Here is a 22,488-nt window from a genome sequence, read left to right on the forward strand (position 1 = left end):
CTCCAGCAAGAGCTCGCCCAGCAACGTGATACCCAGGGCCACATACTGAGTTACATGGCTTCTGTGGATAATCGTCTGCTCGCCCTTCAAACTGCCGCCTCGGCCCCTGCCCAGGCTCCGGCTTCGCACCCTCCTCCTCGTCTGGCTAGGCCGCCGCGATACGGTGGAGATCCTAAATTGTGTCGAGGTTTCCTTAACCAATGCCAGATGCACTTTGAACTTCTGCCACAACAATACCCCACTGACCGAGCTAAGGTGGCCTTTATTGTGTCTCACTTGGAGGGTGTGGCTCTGGCCTGGGTTAACCCCTTATGGGAACGTGATGATCCTTTCGTCTCCCAACTCTCTTCTTTTCTGGAGACCTTTCGTAAGGTCTTCGATGAGCCGGGACGGTTGGCTTCTACTACCGAGTCTCTTTTTAGTCTCCGCCAGGGTACCCTTTCTGTCGGCCAGTACGCCATTCAATTTCGTACCTTGTCGTCCGAGCTGGGCTGGAACAATGAGGCTTTGGTTGGGGCCTTCTGGCGCGGTCTGTCTGGCCGAATTAAGGACGAGTTGGCGGGTAGAGACACTCCTACTACTCTGGAGGATCTGATTTCCCTGGCGACCCGCATTGATTTGCGTTTTCAGGAACGTCTCCGTGAATCAGCCAGGGAGAGGAGACCGCCTCGTCCAGTCCCATCTTCTCGCAGTCCTCCTCGTTCTCCTCAAGTCTCTCCTTCTGTGGTATCTGCTCCTGAACCTATGCAGGTGGACTGTATCAAGCCGGCGGAGCAGCGTCGTAAGGAGAGACTGGCACAGGGTCTCTGCTTCTACTGTGGCAGTGCCTCCCATCTTCTGCGTTCCTGTCCGGTGAGGCCGGGAAACGCCTCCGCCTAGGTCAGGTAAGGGAGGCTTACCTGGGTGATAGTGATTCCTCTCTACCTTTTACTCTTTCAGTTCAGTTACATATCGGTTCTGCTCGCTTTTCTGAAGTAGCGTATGTTGATTCTGGAGCGGCTGGAAATTTTATTCAACTCGAGGCGGTCAGTAGGTTTCAAATTCCTGTCAGATCCTTGGAGTCTCCTTGGCAGTTAGCTTCAGTTGACGATCGGCCCTTGCAGGAGACCGTTACTTTGGTCACAGAAGAAGTGGAACTGCAAATCGGAGCTTTACATCGGGAGAAGATTGCCTTCTACGTGTTGCCATCTTTATCTTATACGTTTCTCCTGGGTCTTCCGTGGTTAAGAATCCACGAGCCAGTTTTAGATTGGCGTTCTGGTGATGTCCTCCGTTGGGGTCATTCCTGTCAAACTAAATGTCTACGTCCTGTTCTTCCTTTAAGGTCATCCATGTCTACTTCTCCTCCGGCAGGTTTGCCTTCAGCCTATCCCTCCTTTGCTGATGTCTTCGATAAGAAAGAGGCGGAGAACTTGCCCCCGCATAGCCCATATGACTGCCCGATCGACCTCGTTCCTGGTTCAACTCCACCCCGAGGACGAATTTATCCACTGAATCCTCTTGAGTCTCAAGCCATGTCCGAGTATGTTCAGGAGAATTTGGCCAAGGGTTTCATCCGAAAGTCTTCCTCACCCGCAGGTGCAGGTTTCTTTTTTGTTAAGAAGAAGGACGGAACCCTCCGTCCCTGCATCGACTACCGTGGTCTTAATTGTATTACTATTAAGAACAAGTATCCACTGCCTCTTATTCCTGAACTTTTTGATCGGCTACGGGGAGCTCGAATTTTTACTAAGCTGGATCTTCGCGGGGCCTACAATCTTATCCGAATTCGTTCCGGAGATGAGTGGAAGACCGCTTTCAACACCAGAGATGGTCACTACGAGTACCTCGTCATGCCCTTCGGCTTATGCAATGCCCCCGCGGTATTCCAAGAATTTGTGAATGACATTTTCCGTGATCTTTTGTATTCTTGCGTGGTGGTATATCTGGACGATATTCTCGTTTATTCTCCTGACCTGTCTTCTCACAGAAGGGACGTTCGTCTTGTTCTTCTGCGTCTGAGGGAGAATCGTCTATTCGCCAAGATCGAGAAATGCGCCTTTGAGCAGTCATCTCTTCCTTTCCTGGGATACATTATCTCCGACTCTGGTCTATGCATGGATCCGGAAAAGGTGTCCGCCGTGCTCAACTGGCCACGTCCTATTGGTACCAAAGCTATTCAGCGATTCGTCGGTTTCGCGAATTACTACCGACAATTCATTCCTCACTTTTCTTCTCTAATCAAATCCATCATCTCCTTGATTCACAAGGGATCCGACCCTCACATCTGGACCCCTGAAGCTGAAGATGCCTTTCTTTCTTTGAAACAAGCTTTCTTCACAGCTCCCGTACTTCATCGTCCTGAAGTCAATAAACCTTTTATTCTCGAAGTGGATGCTTCTGCAGTAGGAGCAGTACTGTCTCAAGAATCTTCGTCTGGGCGATTTGTCACCTGCGGTTTCTTTTCCAAGACCTTCTCTCCTTCTGAGCGAAACTATTCTATTGGTGACAGGGAGTTATTGGCCATAAAGTTGGCTCTACAGGAGTGGAGATACCTTTTGGAGGGAGCTGTTCACCGGTTCAGGATCTATACGGACCACAAGAATCTAGCTTATATTCGTTCGGCTCAGAGACTTAATCCCCTGCAAGCTAGATGGTCCCTTTTCTTTGCTCGTTTTAATTTCGAGTTACATTTTCGTCCCGGCAATAAAAATCTTAAGGCCGACGCTCTCTCCAGATCCTTTTTGCCTATCGACTCAGAGGAAGAGGCTTCGCATATTCTGGATCCCTCCAAGGTCATCGTAGTAGCTCCCGTCAATCTGTCTTCACTGCCTCCGGGCAAGACCTTCGTCTCTGAGCGCAACAGAAGGCGAGTTTTACGTTGGGGCCATGCCTCCAAGTTTGCTGGTCATGCTGGTCTTAAGAAGACGCTCTTGCTTCTTTCCCGCTACTACTGGTGGCCAACTCTTTCTCAGGATGTTCAAGATTTTGTTGCTTCTTGTCCGTCTTGTGCCAAGAACAAGATTCCTAGACGACGGCCCTCTGGACTTCTTCATCCGCTGCCAGTTCCTTCAGCTCCGTGGCAACACATTGCAATGGATTTTATCACCGTTTTGCCTCGCTCTTCCGGCTGCACTGTCATCCTTGTTGTTGTGGATAGGTTCTCCAAAATGGCTCATTTTTTATCCCTTCCTGGTTTACCCTCTGCACCTGAATTGGCAAAAATTTTTGTCCGCCATATTTTTCGTATTCATGGCTTCCCTCAACATATCGTTTCGGATAGAGGAGTTCAGTTTACATCTCGGTTCTGGAGAGCGCTCTGTAAATAAATGAACATCTCACTTGACTTCTCTTCTGCCTACCACCCTCAGTCCAACGGTCAAGTGGAACGCACCAATCAGACTCTGGTAACTTATCTTCGTCATTTTTCCAATGCACATCACAGTGACTGGTCTGATCTTCTTCCTTGGGCAGAATTTGCATACAACAACCATCCCAGTGAATCTTCTTCCAAGTCGCCCTTCTTTATCGTCTACGGTCAACATCCTGGTGTACCTCTACCGGTTCCTCCTGTCTCGGGGGTGCCGGCGGCTGATCTTTTGTCCGGGGAGTTCTCCAGGATCTGGCAGGAGACCAAGACTGCTCTTGAATTTGCGCGAGACAGAATGAAGAGGCATGCTGACAAGAGGCGCCTAGACCCTCCGTTATATCATCCCGGTGATAGGGTATGGTTATCCTCTAAATTTGTTCACTTAAAGATTCCTTCTCGTAAATTAGGTCCTCGTTATATTGGGCCTTTTGAGATTCTGACCCGTATTAATGATGTCTCCTACAAGTTAAAGCTGCCCTCCTCGCTACGCATTCCTAATTCCTTCCATGTTTCCCTTCTGAAGCCACTTGTTCTCAATCAGTTTCATGCCTCTACTGCGCTTTCTTCCCGGCTGGTCTCCGCTAATGATGTTTTTGAGATTAAGGACATCCTTGCCATGAAGAAAGTGAGGGGGAGGACCTTTTTTTCTGGTGGACTGGAAGGGTTTTGGTCCAGAGGAGAGATCCTGGGAGCCTCGGGAAAACTTCCAAGCTCCTCGAGTTGTGGCTAGATTTCTTTCTGGTTTTAGAAAGGGGGGAGGTAAGGAGGGGAGTACTGTCAGGTCGCCGTTATCACCGCCGCGGCCCCTGCTGTCCGCTCTTACTTACCGCTCCTCGGCGTCCCGGCGCGCTCCTGTTCCTTCTCCAGCGCCGCCTTCTCTGCTCGCTCTCCCGGCTCCTGCTTCCTGTCGGGCGCGCGCGCACTAGGGTTTCCTGCGCACGCGCAATCTGCCTTCCCTTCCTTCCCTGCTCCGGTCAGCCCCGTGTCTCACGCTGGCAGCGCTGACGTTACCAAGCAGCGCTCCTGCGCGTCCACAGCGCCTTCTACTGGGAGCACATGAATGCGCACTCTGCCTTTTTCCTTTGGACGCTCTTTCCCCTGCTCTCTGTGGTCCTGGAGGTCCATGACCCGGAAGGTACGCTGCCACTCTGCATTTAAGGCCGCCTCTTCCTCTTGGCTGTGCCTGTCTGTCATTTGTTTTCTGGCAAATGCCTCTGGCTCTCTCGCTTCCTAGCATACCTTACGTTCTCCCTGCTGCTTGTCTCTGACTTTTCGTTTCTGTGTATTTTCATTTACTGTCTCCGTGTTTCCCTTGCAGCTCCAGTTCTCCTGTACCTTCGTTTCTTCCCGGTGTTCCAGATCCTCTGCCTAGTCCTTCCGCCATCGTCTCCTGCGCTTCCGTGGTCTCGTGTCTCCATCCTGTCTTCCGGTTTGTCCTTCCATTCTCTGTCTGTCTTGTCAGTTTCCCGTTGCCCGTTCCTCTTCTCCTTCTTCGTTTTCTTTTCTGTCGTCCCTGCCCTGACCTTTTCCTTTCCCTGTACTTTGGTACCGGCTGCCGTTCAGTAGTCTCCCCTGGGCCTGCTCCTAACGCTCCCTGTATAGGGGGCGGTCCACCTGGTCCACTCGTCCTGGGGAGGTTCGCTGTTTCGGTCCAGTGGGTCCACTTATCTCGCTTTCCTGGTCCCTAAGCGTAACAGTGGGTCAAAGTGCTCACCACACATCTAGATAAGTTCCTTAGGGGCATCTACTTTCCAAAATGGTGTCACCTGTGGGGGGTTTCAATGTTTAGGCACATCAGGGGCTCTCCAAATGCAACATGGCGTTCCATCTCAATTCCAATCAATTTTGCATTGAAAAGTCAAATAGCGCTCCTTCCCTTCTGAGCTCTGCCATGCGCCCAAACAGTGGTTTACCCCCACATATGGGGTATCGGCGTACTCAGGACAAATTGTACAACAACTTTTGGGGTCTATTTTCTCCTGTTACCCTTGGTAAGATAAAACAAATTGGAGCTGAAGTAAATTTTTTGTGAAACAAAGTTAAATGTTCATTTTTATTTAAACATTCCAAAAATTCCTGTAAAAACCCTGAAGGGTTACTAAACTTCTTGAATATGGTTTTGAGCACCTTGAGGGGTGCAGTTCTTAGAATGGTGTCACACTTGCTTATTTTTTATCATATAGAGCCCTCAAAATGACTTCAAATGAGATGTGGTCCCTAAAAAAAATGGTGTTGTAAAGATGAGAAATTGCTGGTCAACTTTTAACCCTTATGACTCCCTGACAAAAAAAAATGTTGGTTCCAAAATTGTGCTGATGTAAAGTAGACATGGGGGAAATGTTACTTATTAAGTATTTTGTGTGACATATCTCTGTGATTTAATTGCATAAAAATTCAAAGTTGTAAAATTGCGAAATTTTCAAAATTTTCGCCAAGTTTCTGTTTTTTTTCACAAATTAACGCAGGTAATATCAAAGAAATTTTACCACTATCATGAAGTACAATATGTCACGAGAAAACATTGTCAGAATCACCGGGATCCGTTGAAGCGTTCCAGAGTTATAACCTCATAAAGGGACAGTGGTCAGAATTGTAAAAATTGGCCCAGTCATTAACGTGCAAACCACCCTTGGGGGTAAAGGGGTTAATAACACCTATACTCACCTCTGGATCCAGCACTATTTCAGTGCTGTTGGCTCTGGCTCTCCCGAGGCAATTGTGACATTGTTATGCCACGCGATCCCTGTGGCCAATCAGAGGCTTCTTTGGACATAATTGACATCCCAAAGAAGTCAGAGCTGTGGCTGCTCTCTCTTTTGCTTGAGGTGTTTGTCGGAAGAGAAAAAGTGAGGCGGCAGCTGACTGGCTCCAGAGATCGTATGGCATAATCTCGAGAGTCTCGGGAATCCTGTGAAGAACATAATGATTGAGAACGTGTTGTCCAAGTAGTGGACAACCCCTTTACAAGTTTAGCAGCAATTTTCAATTAAATTTACAATTTTAGTGACTACTTTACTGTTGAAGTGACTTTGAGGTGCCTATGTCTCAGAAAGCCCACAACCCCCAATTTTAAAATCTGCACTCCTCATCATATTCAGAAAGTCTGTTAACCCTTTAGGTGCTTCACAGGAATTAATGCTAACCAGAAGAAAAATTACATTTTTTTACTAAAATGTTATTTAACCTCAACATTTTTCATTTTCACAAGGGTAAAAATAGAAAATGGACACCACAGTTTCTCCTGAATACATAGATACCCTATAAGTAGTTGGAAACTATTGTTTGGGTACATGCCAGGACTCAAAAGGGAAGGAGCGCTATTTGATTTATTGGAGTATAAATTTGTCTGGAATAGATTGTGGATGCAATGTGGCATTTGCAGAGCCCCCGAGATGCCAAAACAGCAGACACTCCCCACATGACCACATTTTAGAAACTACTCCTCTCAATGAATTTATGTAGGGGTATGATTGGCATTTTGATCCCTCTGATGCTTCTCAGAACATTATAGTATTGTATAGTGAAAAATAAATGTTATATTTTTTCCCATGAAAATGTTTCTTTAGCCCCAAATTTGTTACTTTCACAAGGGTAACAAGGGAAATTGCAGAAGAAATGTGGGGTCCATTGTCTCCTTACTGCGCCAAAACAGCACATGTAGTTGGAAACTAATGCATGGGCACCTGGCAGGGCTCAGAAGAATCACAGTTTGACTTTTGGGGCACAATTATTGCTCAAACAGATTGCAGACACTATGTTGCATCTGGAGAGAACTCAGGCTGCCAAAATAACAGAAACCTCCATAGCCCCCTAATTTTGGAAACTACACTGCTCAAGGAACTCACCTATAGATATGATGAGCCCTCTGGGGCTTCACAGACCTTTATAATATTCCACAGTGAAATATTACGGTATATTTTTTTAAATGAAAATGTTGCTTTAGCCACAAATGTTTCATTTTCACAAGGTAACAAGACAAAATGCTTTGCACAATTTGCTATACAATTTCTCCTGAGTATGAAGACACCTCATATGTGGTTAGAAACTACTGTTTGGGCAAACAGAAGGAGTGACATTTGAATTTTGGAGCGCAGTTTTTGCTAGAATAGACTGCATGAGACATGACATGACAAAACATGAGAAAACCTCCCGAAAGTGACCTCATTTTGTAAACTACATTTCTTGAGCAATTTGTCTAGGATGGTAGTGAGCATTTTATATCTACAGGTGATTCACTGAATTGTATAATATTGAGCTGTAGAAATGAAAAAAAAAATTTTTTTCTAGTAAAATTATGTTTTGGTCCCAAGTTTTTAATTTTCAATAGGGCTAATAGGAGAAAATGGACCACATAATTTTGTTACCCAATTTCCTAGGTACGCCAATATCCCACTGCCGGCACAGCAGAACCCTCCATAAGTGACCCCATTTTACAAATTAGACCCTTCAACTAATTAATCTAGGAGTGCAGTGAGCATATTAACGCCACAGATGTTTCACATAGTTTTATATAATTGGGCAGTGAAAAAAATCTAAATTACTGTATGTTTTTTTTCCACTAAAATGTTGTTTTAGGCAAAAGTTTTAAAATTTTCAATAGGGTGTAATAGGAGAAAGTGGACCACAAAATGTGTATTGCAATCTCCTGAGTACGCAGATACCCCATATGTGATTGGAAACTACTTTTGAGGCACAGTGCAAAGCTCAGAAGGGAAGAAAGCCATTTTGGAGTGCAGATTTCACAGAAATGGTTGCACGTGCCATGTCACATTGGCAGAGCCCCTGAGGTTCCAGAACAGCAGAACCCTTCATAAGTGATCACATTTTACAAACTACACCCCTAAGTGAACTCCTCTAGGGTTGCAGCGAGCATACTGACATCACCAGGTATGTGACAGAAATTTATACTATTGGGCAGTGAAGAAAAAATAATTTCATGTTTACCACTAAAATGTTGTTGTTTTACATTTTTTCAAGGGAAAATTGCCCGAAAATGTGTTACACAATTTCTCCTGAATATGGCAATAAGGCTAGGTTCACATTGCGTTAGTGGGTGTCCACTAACGGAATCCGTTACATGGCGAAATTGGCTCAATTAATGCTATGTAACGGATCCGTTACCGCACCCATTGACTGCAATGTGCTAACGGATCGTAACGCATCGCTAAACGTATGCCTTTTTCGGCATGCGTCAGCGATGTGCCGTTAGTTTCGGACGGACCTCGAACACTGCTTGCAGCGTTCAGGGTCCGTTCTTCGCTAGCGCAGATCGGGCATCTGCGCTAGTAGGATTGCCAAACGCAATCCCTTTTTGGACATTGCGTTAGTGCAATCCATTAGCGTATCCGCTAAACGGATTGCACTAACGCAATGTGAACCTAGCCTAAGCCGTATTTGGCTGCTACAGTGCTGTTTTGTCACACAGCAGGACTCGAAATGGAAGATGCATTAATTGTCTTTTGGAGCACAGATTTCATAGAATACTTCATTTGCAGAGTCCCTAAGTGCCACAAAAAGCAACACTCAGATGCTATTTTTGATTTCTCCCTTTGTGAGCAATCATGTGTGTATGTATAATGAGGGCAGTAACCATACTCACCAGTCACCATCTTGTGCCATTTTCAGCAGAGCTGTGGCATCAAGTTTCTATATTGGAGCACAAGTCGCTTTATCAATGTAAGTCTACGAGACTAGATATAAGAAAGCTTAGTTCTGAGTATCTTAGAAAATTAAAAAAGTGACATCTGCTCCAACACAGCAGACACTCTTTGATGAATCAAATCACAAATGCAGTCAGGTAGTGTCAGAATGGACCAAAGTGCCGCGGAAAACAACAAAAGACGTGACCAGTGAATATAGTGTTTTCCCAGGTGGCAGGTTCCCTTTAAGAATCATTAGATAAGAAAAAAATTCAGTCTGTTTGCTTCAGTGAAAAAAACTCATTAGAAAAAACAGATAAACCAGGAAGCAACTAGAATCACACTTGAGAAAAAAAGAAATGCTCCATTTCTCTTGGATGACAAAAAGACTGACTGGCACTTCCAAGCCAATGTGAACAGGTGCCAACTAGCAGCAGCTACCTCCATATACAATAAACAAAAGAAGCAGTATTGCTATTAATTAGTGATGAGCGAGTATGCTCGTTACTCAAGTTTCTCCGAGCATGCTCGTGTGGTCTCCCGAGTATTTCAGCGTGCTCGGAGATTTAGTTTGTGCCAACTCAGCTGCATGATTTGTCGCTGTTAGATAGCTTGAATACATGTGTGGATTCCCTTAGAAACAGGCAACCCCCACATGTATTCAGGCTGTCTAGCAGCCACAAATCATGCAGCTGTGTCGACATAAACATAATCTACGAGCACGCTGAAATACTCGGAAACCACCCAAGCGTGCTCGAAGAAACTCGGGTAACGAGCATACTCGTTCATCACTACTATTAATATTTCATATTTTTCACAGACATGCTTTAGCACAACTTTTTTTGTTTATTATACATGGAGGTAGCTACTCCTTTTTTATCTCAAACTAGCTGAAGAGCCCGGCGTTGCCTGGGCATAGTAAATATCTGTGGTTAGTTATAGCACCTCACTTCTCTTATTTTCCCATCACGCCTCTCATTTTCCCAATCACATCTTTCATTTTCCCCCTCATATCTCTCATTTTCTCCCTAACACCTCTCATTTTCTCCCTCACTCCTCTCATTCCCCCCTAACACTTGTCATTTCGACCTCACATCTGTCATTTTCCGATCACTCCACTATTTTCCCTCACTCCTCTTTCGACCCCACATCTGTCATTTTCCGATCACTCCACTATTTTCCCTCACTCCTCTCATTTTGCACTCACACCTTTTCATTTTCACCTCAGTATATACATGTTTGTCATCTCCCTTATATATAGTATACACCTGTATGTCATCTCCTGTATATAGTATATACCTGTATGTCATCTCCCCTGTATATATAATATACCTGCTGTGTGTCATCTCCCCTGTATATAGTATATACCTGTATGTCATCTCCTCCTATACAGTGGGGCAAAAAAGTATTTAGTCAGTCAGCAATAGTGCAAGTTCCACCACTTAAAAAGATGAGAGGCGTCTGTAATTTACATCATATGTAGACCTCAACTATGGGAGACAAAATGAGAAAAAAAAAATCCAGAAAATCACATTGTCTGTTTTTTTAACATTTTATTTGCATATTATGGTGGAAAATAAGTATTTGGTCAGAAACAAACAATCAAGATTTCTGGCTCTCACAGACCTGTAACTTCTTCTTTAAGAGTCTCCTCTTTCCTCCACTCATTACCTGTAGTAATGGCACCTGTTTAAACTTGTTATCAGTATAAAAAGACACCTGTGCACACCCTCAAACAGTCTGACTCCAAACTCCACTATGGTGAAGACCAAAGAGCTGTCAAAGGACACCAGAAACAAAATTGTAGCCCTGCACCAGGCTGGGAAGTCTGAATCTGCAATAGCCAACCAGCTTGGAGTGAAGAAATCAACAGTGGGAGCAATAATTAGAAAATGGAAGACATACAAGACCACTGATAATCTCCCTTGATCTGGGGCTCCACGCAAAATCCCACCCCGTGGGGTCAGAATGATCACAAGAACGGTGAGCAAAAATCCCAGAACCACGCGGGGGGACCTAGTGAATGAACTGCAGAGAGCTGGGACCAATGTAACAAGGCCTACCATAAGTAACACACTACGCCACCATGGACTCAAATCCTGCAGTGCCAGACGTGTCCCACTGCTTAAGCCAGTACATGTCCGGGCCCGTCTGAAGTTTGCTAGAGAGCATTTGGATGATCCAGAGGAGTTTGGGGAGAATGTCCTATGGTCTGATGAAACCAAACTGGAACTGTTTGGTAGAAACACAACTTGTCGTGTTTGGAGGAAATAGAATACTAAGTTGCATCCATCAAACACCTACCTACTGTAAAGCATGGTGGTGGAAACATCATGCTTTGGGGCTGTTTCTCTGCAAAGGGGCCAGGATGACTGATCCGGGTACATGAAAGAATGAATGGGGCCATGTATCGTGAGATTTTGAGTGCAAACCTCCTTCCATCAGCAAGGGCATTGAAGATGAAACGTGGCTGGGTCTTTCAACATGACAATGATCCAAAGCACACCGCCAGGGCAATGAAGGAGTGGCTTCGTAAGAAGCATTTCAAGGTCCTGGAGTGGCCTAGCCAGTCTCCAGATCTCAACCCTATAGAAAACCTTTGGAGGGAGTTGAAAGTCCGTGTTGCCAAGCGAAAAGCCAAAAACATCACTGCTCTAGAGGAGATCTGCATGGAGGAATGGGCCAACATACCAACAACAGTGTGTGGCAACCTTGTGAAGACTTACAGAAAACGTTTGACCTCTGTCATTGCCAACAAAGGATATATTACAAAGTATTGAGATGAAATTTTGTTTCTGACCAAATACTTATTTTCCACCATAATATGCAAATAAAATGTTAAAAAAACAGACAATGTGATTTTCTGGATTTTTTTTTCTCAGTTTGTCTCCCATAGTTGAGGTCTACCTATGATGTACATTACAGACGCCTCTCATCTTTTTAAGTGGTGGAACTTGCACTATTGCTGACTGACTAAATACTTTTTTGCCCCACTGTATCCACATCATATGAAATATGTCAGCATCTGCGGACCTACACCTCGGGCATTCAGAGTCATCACGCAAACCTGCCTTGAACAATACTTCCGGAGATTTATAGACTCTGTGTATCACATAGAGTTGTGAAAGCCTATACCGTTCACTCATTGACAGCCTTGGTACCCATTCCAGCACCGATTCCCAAGTTTCATTCTCCATTGGGCCCACATCTCTCTCCCACCTAGTTCTTGCCGTGATCAGATACCCCAGAAGGTAAGTATGCAGCAAGTCTTTATAAAGAGTAGAAATAACCCCCCTAGTAGTCCCCTCACCACACACATACTCCAACACTATATCCATTTGAATACTGGCATTTCCGTCCCTATTCTGAGCTCCAAATGCGTGCCTCATCTGCAAATACTGATATTCCCCCTTAGGCCCTAGACCAAACTCTGCCTGCAATCGAGAAAAGGATTTCAACTCCCCCTGCTCAATTATCTGATACACATATTGAATTCCCACTGTCTGCCATTCTGGTAATACCCCCAGTGCCACAAATTCCGGTAAGTTATTATTATGCCATATCGGGGAGAACCTGGTCAGACCCTTAACCCCACGTATGTGTTTCAGTCTACCCCACAACTTACATATCAAAAATATAGTGGGATACGACTTCCCCAGGGCCCCCAGAGACCCATCCTCTAGACACTGCACTACCGGTCTTCTGTTTGTCACTTTTTCCATCAATTGCTGTACCGCGCTGGACGATCCCTCATACGCCCAGCCCTTCAAGTGCTGACTCTGGGCTGCCAGAAAATATACTTCAGGGTTAGGCAATGCCAAACCCCCCTCATCCTTGGGCCACTGAAGCGTCTCCAGCCTGATCCGTGGGTGACGTCTCCCCCATACCAAATTTCTAAACAGGGAGTTAATCTGCCTAAATTTTCCCCGTGGTATCCAAACTGGCGCGATATGAAGAACATACAGGATTTTCGGCATCAGAATCATTTTGAGGAGATTCACCCTGCCTACCACAGATAAATGCAACTTAATCCAAGCATCCATTTTTGCCTTAAGAAAACTTAAGATCGGAGTCAGATTCTTATGTATGTAGTCCACCACAGGCATCGAGATCCATATCCCAAGGTATTTAAAGTGACTTACCACCCTCAATCGCCCCTCCTCCAGCGGCTCACTCCCCTCATCTTCCAAATCATCTACCTTGAACAAAATAGACTTACTCCAATTTATCATCAGCCCCGACAATGCCCCAAATCTTTCAATAAGCCCAATAGCACCCCTCAAGGAAGCGACCGGGTCTGCCAGAAACAGTAGGATGTCGTCCACGTACAGCGCCACCTTTTCTTCCATCATCTCATATTTAAACCCTGACACCTCGTCCGACTGTCGAAGCTTAGCAGCCAATGGTTCCACAGCCAGGGCAAACAAAAGAGGAGAGAGTGGACACCCCTGTCTCATTCCTCTTGCTAAATGTATAGTCCTTGGTAACTCCCCATTCACCCTGATGCTAGCCAACCGCCGCGAGTACAGCAGCCGAATCCAGGACACAAACTGTGAGCCAAACCCCATACATTGCAATACCTGCCAAAGATATCCCCATTCCACACTGTTGAATGCCTTATGGGCATCTAAGGATGCAATGACTCTCTGGCCACAGTTGTCGGACTTAAGCTGCAGATTCATAAACAGTCTCTGTAGATTGACCGCCGTGGATCTATCAGGCATAAATCCAGATTGGTCTGGGTGTACCAGGCCGGAGAGGACACTCGTCAACCTAGTCGTCAACACCTTGGCCAGAAGCTTGACATCAACAGTGAGTAAGGAGATCGGCCGGTATGATTCAGGCTGCCCTAAGTCTTTCCCTTCCTTAGGAATTACCATTATTATGGCTTCTGTCATGGATGCTGGCAGATACCCTCTACTTTTAGCCTCATCTAGGACCACCTTTAATCTGGGAATTAGCATCTCCCCCATATTTTTGTAGATCTCAGCGGGAAACCCTTCCACTCCAGGTGCCTTCCCATTAGCCATAGACTGTAATGCCCGACCCAGTTCCTCCACCGTGATGGGAGCCTCCAAACTCTCTCCATCCACATCACTCAACCTCGAAAGTGCCAGTCCTTCAAGAAACGCCACTGTGTCTCCCGCCGACTCATCTACCTTAGAGGAATATAGGTCAGCATAAAAGTCCGCAAAGACCCCCAAAATCTCTGAATTTTCGGAGACAATCCTACCATTCCCGGAAGTCAGAGTGAACAAAAGAAGTATTCCTCTGAGCAGAAACCACCAGCGACAGCATGTGTCCAACAGTCTCACCCTCCTGATAATACGCCAGTTTCTGAAACTCCCGCTTCCTTTCTGTCTTTCCCAGCAAAGTTTTTTCCAGGTGACTCTGAGCTGCCTTTAATCTGTTTTCAGCTTCAGGGGTACCCATCATAACCATCTCATCCTCCGCTGCCCTTAGCCCATCAACCGCTGCCTTCTCTGCCTCTCTCGTCCGCCGCTTACATCTACTAATATCTCTAAATAGTAGTCCTCTTAAGTACACCTTCATAGCTTCCCATATGGTAAGAACATCTGCACTCCCATCATTCAACACAAAAAATTCCGCCAACTCCTGTTTTATCTTATCTAAATCTATACTGTGCAGCCAGTTAGGGTGAAACTTCCACTCTCTCCTGCCCACAGCCCGCGTCCCCACCAGTCAAAACTCCACCTCAATTGGACTATGGTCCGAGAGATCCCTGGGTAAATATCGAACATCCACCACCATAGTGTCCAACAGACGATTGCCCAGTGCTATTCAATTCTGGATAGAGTACTATGAGCCGGTGTGTAACATGAATACCCCCTTTCCCCAACATGCCTAACTCTCCATAGGTCAGTCATACCCACTTGGCGAATATAAGTCCCAAACGTAGTAATATGTCCCACTGTCCTATTCTGGGAATTTTTATTTGTATCCCAAAAGTCATCACATATGTTATTAAGATCCCCTATGATTAGAAAAGGTATCGGACCCCGGCGTTCCACCCATTCCAACACCTCCCTAATTTTCTTACTTGAGTACGGGGGCGGAATGTACATTGCCGCTATACACATCAATACTCCATTTATTTTACATTGCACCATCACATACTGACCATCCACATCCACCTGAACCGTCACCTCTTCATATTGCACTCCCACAGGTACCAACACAGACACACCCCTAGAGTACGCAGAGAAGGTAAAGTGGTATGCCTTCTGTATCCAGCGTCTCTTTAATACATCCACCTTTTCACGCACCAAATGCGTTTCCAGCAGACATATCATTGAGCCTCTCTGCTCTCGAACATACTGTAGACTCGCCGGGTCCCATCCGCAAGGCCTCTCACATTCCAACTCAATATTTTAGTGTGGCTCACCATCATGTGGCTCATCATCCTTCATAGCAACCTCCTTTCCAAATTTGAGCTGTCTAATCCCTCCCACCCCCCATCAACCCCAAACTTACCCCCCTAACCCATCCAATACCACACATTCTACCTCTTATCAAGAGTGGGGCTCCACCGCCCATTGCGAACACTCTCCCTTGCCTTACCCTCTCCACTCGCCTCCCGCTACCGTGACAAACAGAATTTCCCACGATTTTTGTTTTCAAAACAATCCAACTTATAAACACATGTAGAGAAACTTCAAACCAAACTTGCAGTACCCCACAGAACCCTCCTCCCCCATATTTATTAACCATTGCTGCCCCCTTCAGCCGAACACTCAATATGGCCTGGTACAATCCTCAACAATTGCTCAACCATCTAGCAAATATTCTATTAATCGCAGATCCCTTCTCCAGCGACAGAGAAATAACTCCCATCTGGATCCCCACAAAATGTCAATCGCCTTTTCCCTTGAGTCTTTTAGCGTTAGTATCAATCCACTGGGTAGCGTCCTCTGGTGTCAGGAAAAAGTGGGTCTTATCAAAAGCAACCACTCTCAGCTTTGCGGGGAATAACATAGAGTATTGCACTCCTAGTTCCCTCAGTCGTCTCTTGACCCCAGTGAACTTCATCCGTTGTTTCTGAACTGCAGCAGAATAATCCGGGTAGATGGCAATCTTTTGACCTTCAGCCGTCAGATCCTCCATTTCTCTAGCCTTTCTGAGGATAATGTCTCTGTCCCTGTAGTTCTGGAGGTAGCTACTCCTAGTTGGCACCTGTTCACATTAGCTTGGATGTGCCAGTCAGTGTTTTTGTCATTGTATATTAGATTCTGACTGACCACTCCGCCTACCCATAAAATCAGACATAGAAGAGAGGTATTCACATCTACCCAGGAATTCAGACTTCAGTCTTAGAGAGGTATTCATATTAGACACGTAGGACCCTTAAGTTTTGAGACCACCTTGTCGTTGGTTGATGGGCATGCATGAATTGGCCAAATTACAGGTCCTTCTCAAAAAATTAGCATATAGTGTTAAATTTCATTATTTACCATAATGTAATGATTACAATTAAACTTTCATATATTATAGATTCATTATCCACCAACTTAAATTTGTCAGGTCTTTTATTGTTTTAATACTGATGATTTTGGCATACAACTCCTGATAACCCAAAAAACCTGTCTCAATAAATTAGCATATTTCACCCATCCAATCAAATAAAAGTGTTTTTTAATAACAAACAAAAAAACCAACAAATAATAATGTTCAGTTATGCACTCAATACTTGGTCGGGAATCCTTTGGCAGAAATGACTGCTTCAATGCGGCGTGGCATGGAGGCAATCAGCCTGTGACACTGCTGAGATGTTATGGAGGCCCAGGATGCTTCAATAGCGGCCTTAAGCTCATCCAGAGTGTTGGGTCTTGCGTCTCTCAACTTTCTCTTCACAATATCCCACAGATTCTCTATGGGGTTCAGGTCAGGAGAGTTGGCAGGCCAATTGAGCACAGTAATACCATGGTCAGTAAACCATTTACCAGTGGTTTTGGCACTGTGAGCAGGTGCCAGGTCGTGCTGAAAAATGAAATCTTCATCTCCATAAAGCATTTCAGCCGATGGAAGCATGAAGTGCTCCAAAATCTCCTGATAGCTAGCTGCATTGACCCTGCCCTTGATGAAACACAGTGGACCAACACCAGCAGCTGACATGGCACCCCACACCATCACTGACTGTGGGTACTTGACACTGGACTTCAGGCATTTTGGCATTTCCTTCTCCCCAGTCTTCCTCCAGACTCTGGCACCTTGATTTCCGAATGACATGCAAAATTTGCTTTCATCAGAAAAAAGTACTTGGGACCACTTAGCAACAGTCCAGTGCTGCTTCTCTGTAGCTCAAAAGTGGCTTTACCTGGGGAATGCGGCACCTGTAGCCCATTTCCTGCACACGCCTGTGCACGGTGGCTCTGGATGTTTCCACACCAGACTCAGTCCACTGCTTCCTCAGGTTCCCCAAGGTCTGGAATCGGTCCTTCTCCACAATCTTCCTCAGGGTCCGGTCTCCTCTTCTCGTTGTACAGCGTTTTCTGCCACATTGTTTCCTTCCAACAGACTTACCATTGAGGTGCCTTGATACAGCACTCTGGGAACAGCCTATTTGTTGAGAAATTTCTTTCTGGGTCTTACCCTCTTGCTTGAGGGTGTCAATGATGGCCTTCTTGACATCTGTCAGGTTGCTAGTCTTACCCATGATGGGGGTTTTGAGTAATGAACCAGGCAGGGAGTTTATAAAAGCCTCAGGTATCTTTTGCATGTGTTTAGAGTTAATTAGTTGATTCAGAAGATTAGGGTAATAGGTCGTTTAGAGAACCTTTTCTTGATATGCTAATTTATTGAGACAGGTTTTTTGGGTTATCAGGAGTTGTATGCCAAAATCATCAGTATTAAAACAATAAAAGACCTGACAAATTTCAGTTGGTGGATAATGAATCTATAATATATGAAAGTTTAATTGTAATCATTACATTATGGTAAATAATGAAATTTAACACTATATGCTAATTTTTTGAGAAGGACCTGTATGTGCTAAGCATCTCATTTTTTCCTAGTATCCACAAGCAGTATTGCTTTTCATATTTCATATATTTCACATAGACATGCTTAACACTACAGAGTGCACCTTTTTTTGTTTATTTTATTTTTCACATGGATGGAAGGAGGTAAGTTTTACACATCAGTGTTTCATAGTGCAATTACGCACCATAATTTAAGCACTGGCTGAACCCGATTTTAGCAGAGCTGAATAGGCATATATGAGGCTTTTGAGCTTGGATCAGGAGACCACCAGCCAGTCTGTATTTAGAAAATGAAACACTGAGATGTGAAACCATCCTGAGAAACTACAGGTTACAATACACACCACAACCACATAAAGTATCACAAAATAGAATGCCAGACATCTTGTGATAGCTTGAGCCAAGAGAAAATCTAAGGAATATACAGGTGCATATTTCAGCAGGTAGATGCTGGTAAATGATTGAAGTTATCATGCTAAGACCATTAAGATATAATACTAAAACCATTAAGAATTAAAACGCTGAAACTGGTCACTATCCACCTCTGTAATTTATCACCTAAAAGAAGAAGATGATAACTTCCTTACATTACAGAAACTGGTTATGGGTCAATGTCCTCAAAAGTTCAGTGAAAAGCGAATAGAAGAAGGCATTAAAGTGCAAAATAAGCATCAGTTACAGCAATCTACATTGAGTACTTTCCACAGAAGTCTATGGAAAGGAAGCAGGGGTTGTAGTGAGTGCCAAAAAAAACACACAAAAGACATGGTAGCAGCTTCTAGTACGTGTTTTATCTTACGCCAATAATGAATTTACTGGTGAACTACTCAAGATTGCTGCACAACGTCCTCCATGTTGCTGCTGCTTTTAAACATGTACTAAACAGAGATACAAGAGTAGGATCTCCTCTTCTACTTAGGCCGGTTTTACACGTCAGTGGCTCCGGTACGTGTGGTGACAGTTTCCTCACGTACCGGAGACACTGACTCACGTAGACACATTAAAATAAATGTGTCTCGGGGGCGTGTCTAGAGCCTGAAGCATGAGGATGTGATTTCAGGAGCTCCAGAGACAATCATCCCAATCCAACTAATAATCGACTTATATCAAGCCATCCAGCCCCTAAAATACATGGGATTGACCCAAGACATAGTCTAGCCCCATTTGGGACGTTCATTTTTCACTTTTGTGGACTTTGGAAGCCAAGGCCTACAGAACAACATCGAGGCCGGGACCTAGATTTTCTCAGCAGGCCGGCTGCAGCGAAAACAACGCTGCCCTATACCCAGTAAAGCATACCCAGAACTGAGGAGGCACAAGCAGCTCTATCGGACCCCTTCCCCTGGCACCGGGACCGCCGAGACCGAGGTGAGACAGCCGCTGCAGAAGCGTCTCCCTCCCCTCTTCACAGCGCTCGGCGGCGGCAAGCGGGAGATCAAGGGCCTCCCAGCACGCGCCGCGGCCAAACGCGGTGAAGCGGCCGAAAAAAGCAACGCTCCGGAGATCCTGAGGCTCCGACTGGAGCGAGAAGCCCTGCTGGACCCCCGCCACTCCGGAGCCTTCTGGTGCAGGAGGAATCAGGCGCGGCGGTGAGTTACACCTCCCTCCCTGCCTGCGCTGGGACTGACGGCGCGGCCATCTTGAATCCTCGTGGCCCGTGCCACGGCCAGACACAGCGAGGAGAAAAGTAACAGAGCTCCGAACGGAGCAAGAAGCCCTGACAGCCCGCTGCCGCACCGGAGCCCTCAAGCACAGAGGGCGACGGGCGCTGCAGCTAGCGACGTCTCCCTCACTCTCTCCACTGTGACCGGCGGCACAGAGCGGAGCTCAAAGAGCCCTAAGTCCGTGCCGCGTCCTGGCACGGTGAAGCGGCTGAAGATCGGGGACAGCACGGTCTTCAAAGGAAGAGGCAGGAGACCTTACCAGAAGTCCTCCAACGCCAGAGCGACATCAGGAGTGTGGCGAGCACCCGTACGGAGCCGCAGTGAGTACCGGAGCCTCCATATACAGGAGGTTGGAGCCCCCGGTCCCAGCAGTCGAGGTGCAGATCACCTGCACACTATCAGTTGCTACGCTGCACCAGCTATAACTGACTTTGATGTCTCTGCACCCTATCTACTATATCACCACCGCTTAGTAACAGGAATCCCCCTCTCCTACAGGCACACATATAAGTGCCATTGAGCCATATCAAAGCCGCTCTAAAATACAATAAGAGTGGCGGCTCCCACACCGGTTATACCGGTATTATAATCACATTCTTTTGGGGACAAGGCGCAATTGTCAACTTATCCTGAGCACCTGACAAACAGTCTGTGCCAGTTTAGAGACACAGTCATCACCAGTGGTTTCTAAACTGGAGGTTAGAGCCCCTCCTCCTGATCCCAGCACTCGGCTAACAGACTCCTCATAAAGACATATCTGCAGCGTCGTGCTCAAGCGCTTTACATCGCTCCAGAGATCCATTTAAGACGCACCAGCGTTTTCTAACACCTCAGTGTTCCAAGGCGACACAGCGCCTATTTCATTATATCATCATCGCCTAATTGGAGGCTTTTCCCCTCCTTCCTCTACTGACACACACAAAAGTGACATTGAGCCTAGCATAGCCGCTAAAAGGGCAGCAACAGAGGCGGCTTCCACACCAGGCTATCTAGTACCAGAATAGCATAAATACCTAGAGGGTGACTGTAAAAAAGCTGCCTCCTACTTGAGCTTCTCACTGAGGAAGACACACATACCTCATACTGCGCTGCAGAAATCCCTGTATAAGTTGAGACATACAGCTGACAATATTCACTATGAGTTCCGTGAAAACTAAAGTGGGTTCTCAGCAACAACCCTCACCAAAATCCCAAAGCACTGCTAAGCAGAACAAACTTTATAGCAGCTATAAGCCACACAGAGACCAAACAAACCTCATCAGTCCTATTAAGTCTAGGTCCCCTCCTAGAGACCTAAATCATCGTCCTGAAATCAAAAGGAAAACTAATTTGGATGACAGCCCCCATACACCTGATAAAATGGATTCATCCTATTCCTCAAAAAGAGACATGCCGGGAGCGGCGGGCGAAAAATATGAGGATCTAACAGACCACAGTGAGTCAGATGACTCCTCAAACGATTACAGCCCCAATAGGAGCCCGGTGAAACAAAGAATTAGAAGAGAGAGCCCTGTAAGATCTCAATCTGCTTTGAATCCGCAGAACCAAGACACCCAAGCAGACCTCATTGACAGGTTCAGCACAATGCTGGATAAAAAATTTCAAATACAAAAACAAGAAATCAATGAACAATTTGTGAAGTTCTGTGAGAAAGTTGATAAACAATTGGAAAGTCATGAAAAAAGGATTCAAAAATTAGAAAGAGGAGGTGCTGAATCTTCATTTGACTTAGAATATATATCAGCAGAAGTTCATAAACTAAGATTAAAAATGGCAGACATTGAAGATAGGGGACGCCGGAACAATATCAAGATCAGGGGGCTCCCGGAGACAATAACACAGGATGATCTTTCTAATCATATCCAAGGCATTTTCAAATCTGCAATTCCGGACTTGACTCCTTCTGACCTCATCATCGATAGGGCACACAGACTCCCTCGACCTCCTAGAATAGCTCCGGACATCCCAAGAGACACCATTTTAAGAATTCACTTTTATCACACTAAGGAGAAAATTCTTAATTATCTGAGAACAAATAAATTCTTCCCTGAACCGTACAAGGACTTAAAAGTTTTCCCGGATTTGTCTAAAGATACATTAGAGGGCCGAAAGGAATTCAATAGGGTTACTTCAATCCTCAGAGAGGAAAGGATACCCTACAAATGGGGCTTCCCACTAAAATTATTGGTGAACTTTAGAGGTCGGATCATCCCAATCCATTCCCCAGGAGATGGAATGGACTTTATTCACTCAATTAAAGATTCCTTCACCAAAGCCAAAGATTGAAAATGCTATTTGCATCGTTATAATAGGGGTTGTGTTGGCTTTGATGTTCAACTATTTGGATGTTGTCTCTGTTCTTTCCTTTTACAGGAGCTCCTTGCTGAGTGGCGGTAGTACCTCTTCGGGTCTACCTGGGCATCTGTTTTATTCTATCATATATTGTTAACTATTTTTGCTTTGCAGGTTACAAGTAAAATCGTTATATTCATAACATCAAGACAATTGTTACTGTTTATATAAACCTACTATTCTAAGCTACTGTACCACTGTTTATTTTTAGTTGTTTTTCAGTTCTTTTTCACGGAAAAGACTATGGAGCTGAACGTAGTGACATACAACGTCAGGGGTCTGAACAACCCTAGGAAAAGACACGCCCTCTGGAAAGAGCTGATCAAGTCCAAAGCTAACATTATATGCATTCAGGAGTCCAAATTCCTCGAAGGTAACCATCCATACTTCACCCATCACAAATTCCCCCATATTTTTGAGGCATGCAATACAAAGAAAAGAGCAGGGGTTCTCACAATAATAGATAGTTCCATCCCAATCGAAAT

The 22,488-nt window shown here is 45.3% G+C and overlaps 1 protein-coding gene across 1 annotated transcript in view; it reads right to left on the reverse strand.

Moving 5' to 3' along the window:
• Positions 1-22,488, reverse strand: part of ALPK1 (alpha kinase 1) — a 280,064-nt gene that overhangs the window by 188,304 nt on the left and 69,272 nt on the right. The gene's annotated exons all lie outside the window — the stretch shown is intronic.

The sequence above is a fragment of the Ranitomeya imitator genome, chromosome 1, assembly GCF_032444005.1.
Source record: "Ranitomeya imitator isolate aRanImi1 chromosome 1, aRanImi1.pri, whole genome shotgun sequence".
In the NCBI taxonomy this organism is placed as follows: Eukaryota; Metazoa; Chordata; class Amphibia; order Anura; family Dendrobatidae; genus Ranitomeya; species Ranitomeya imitator.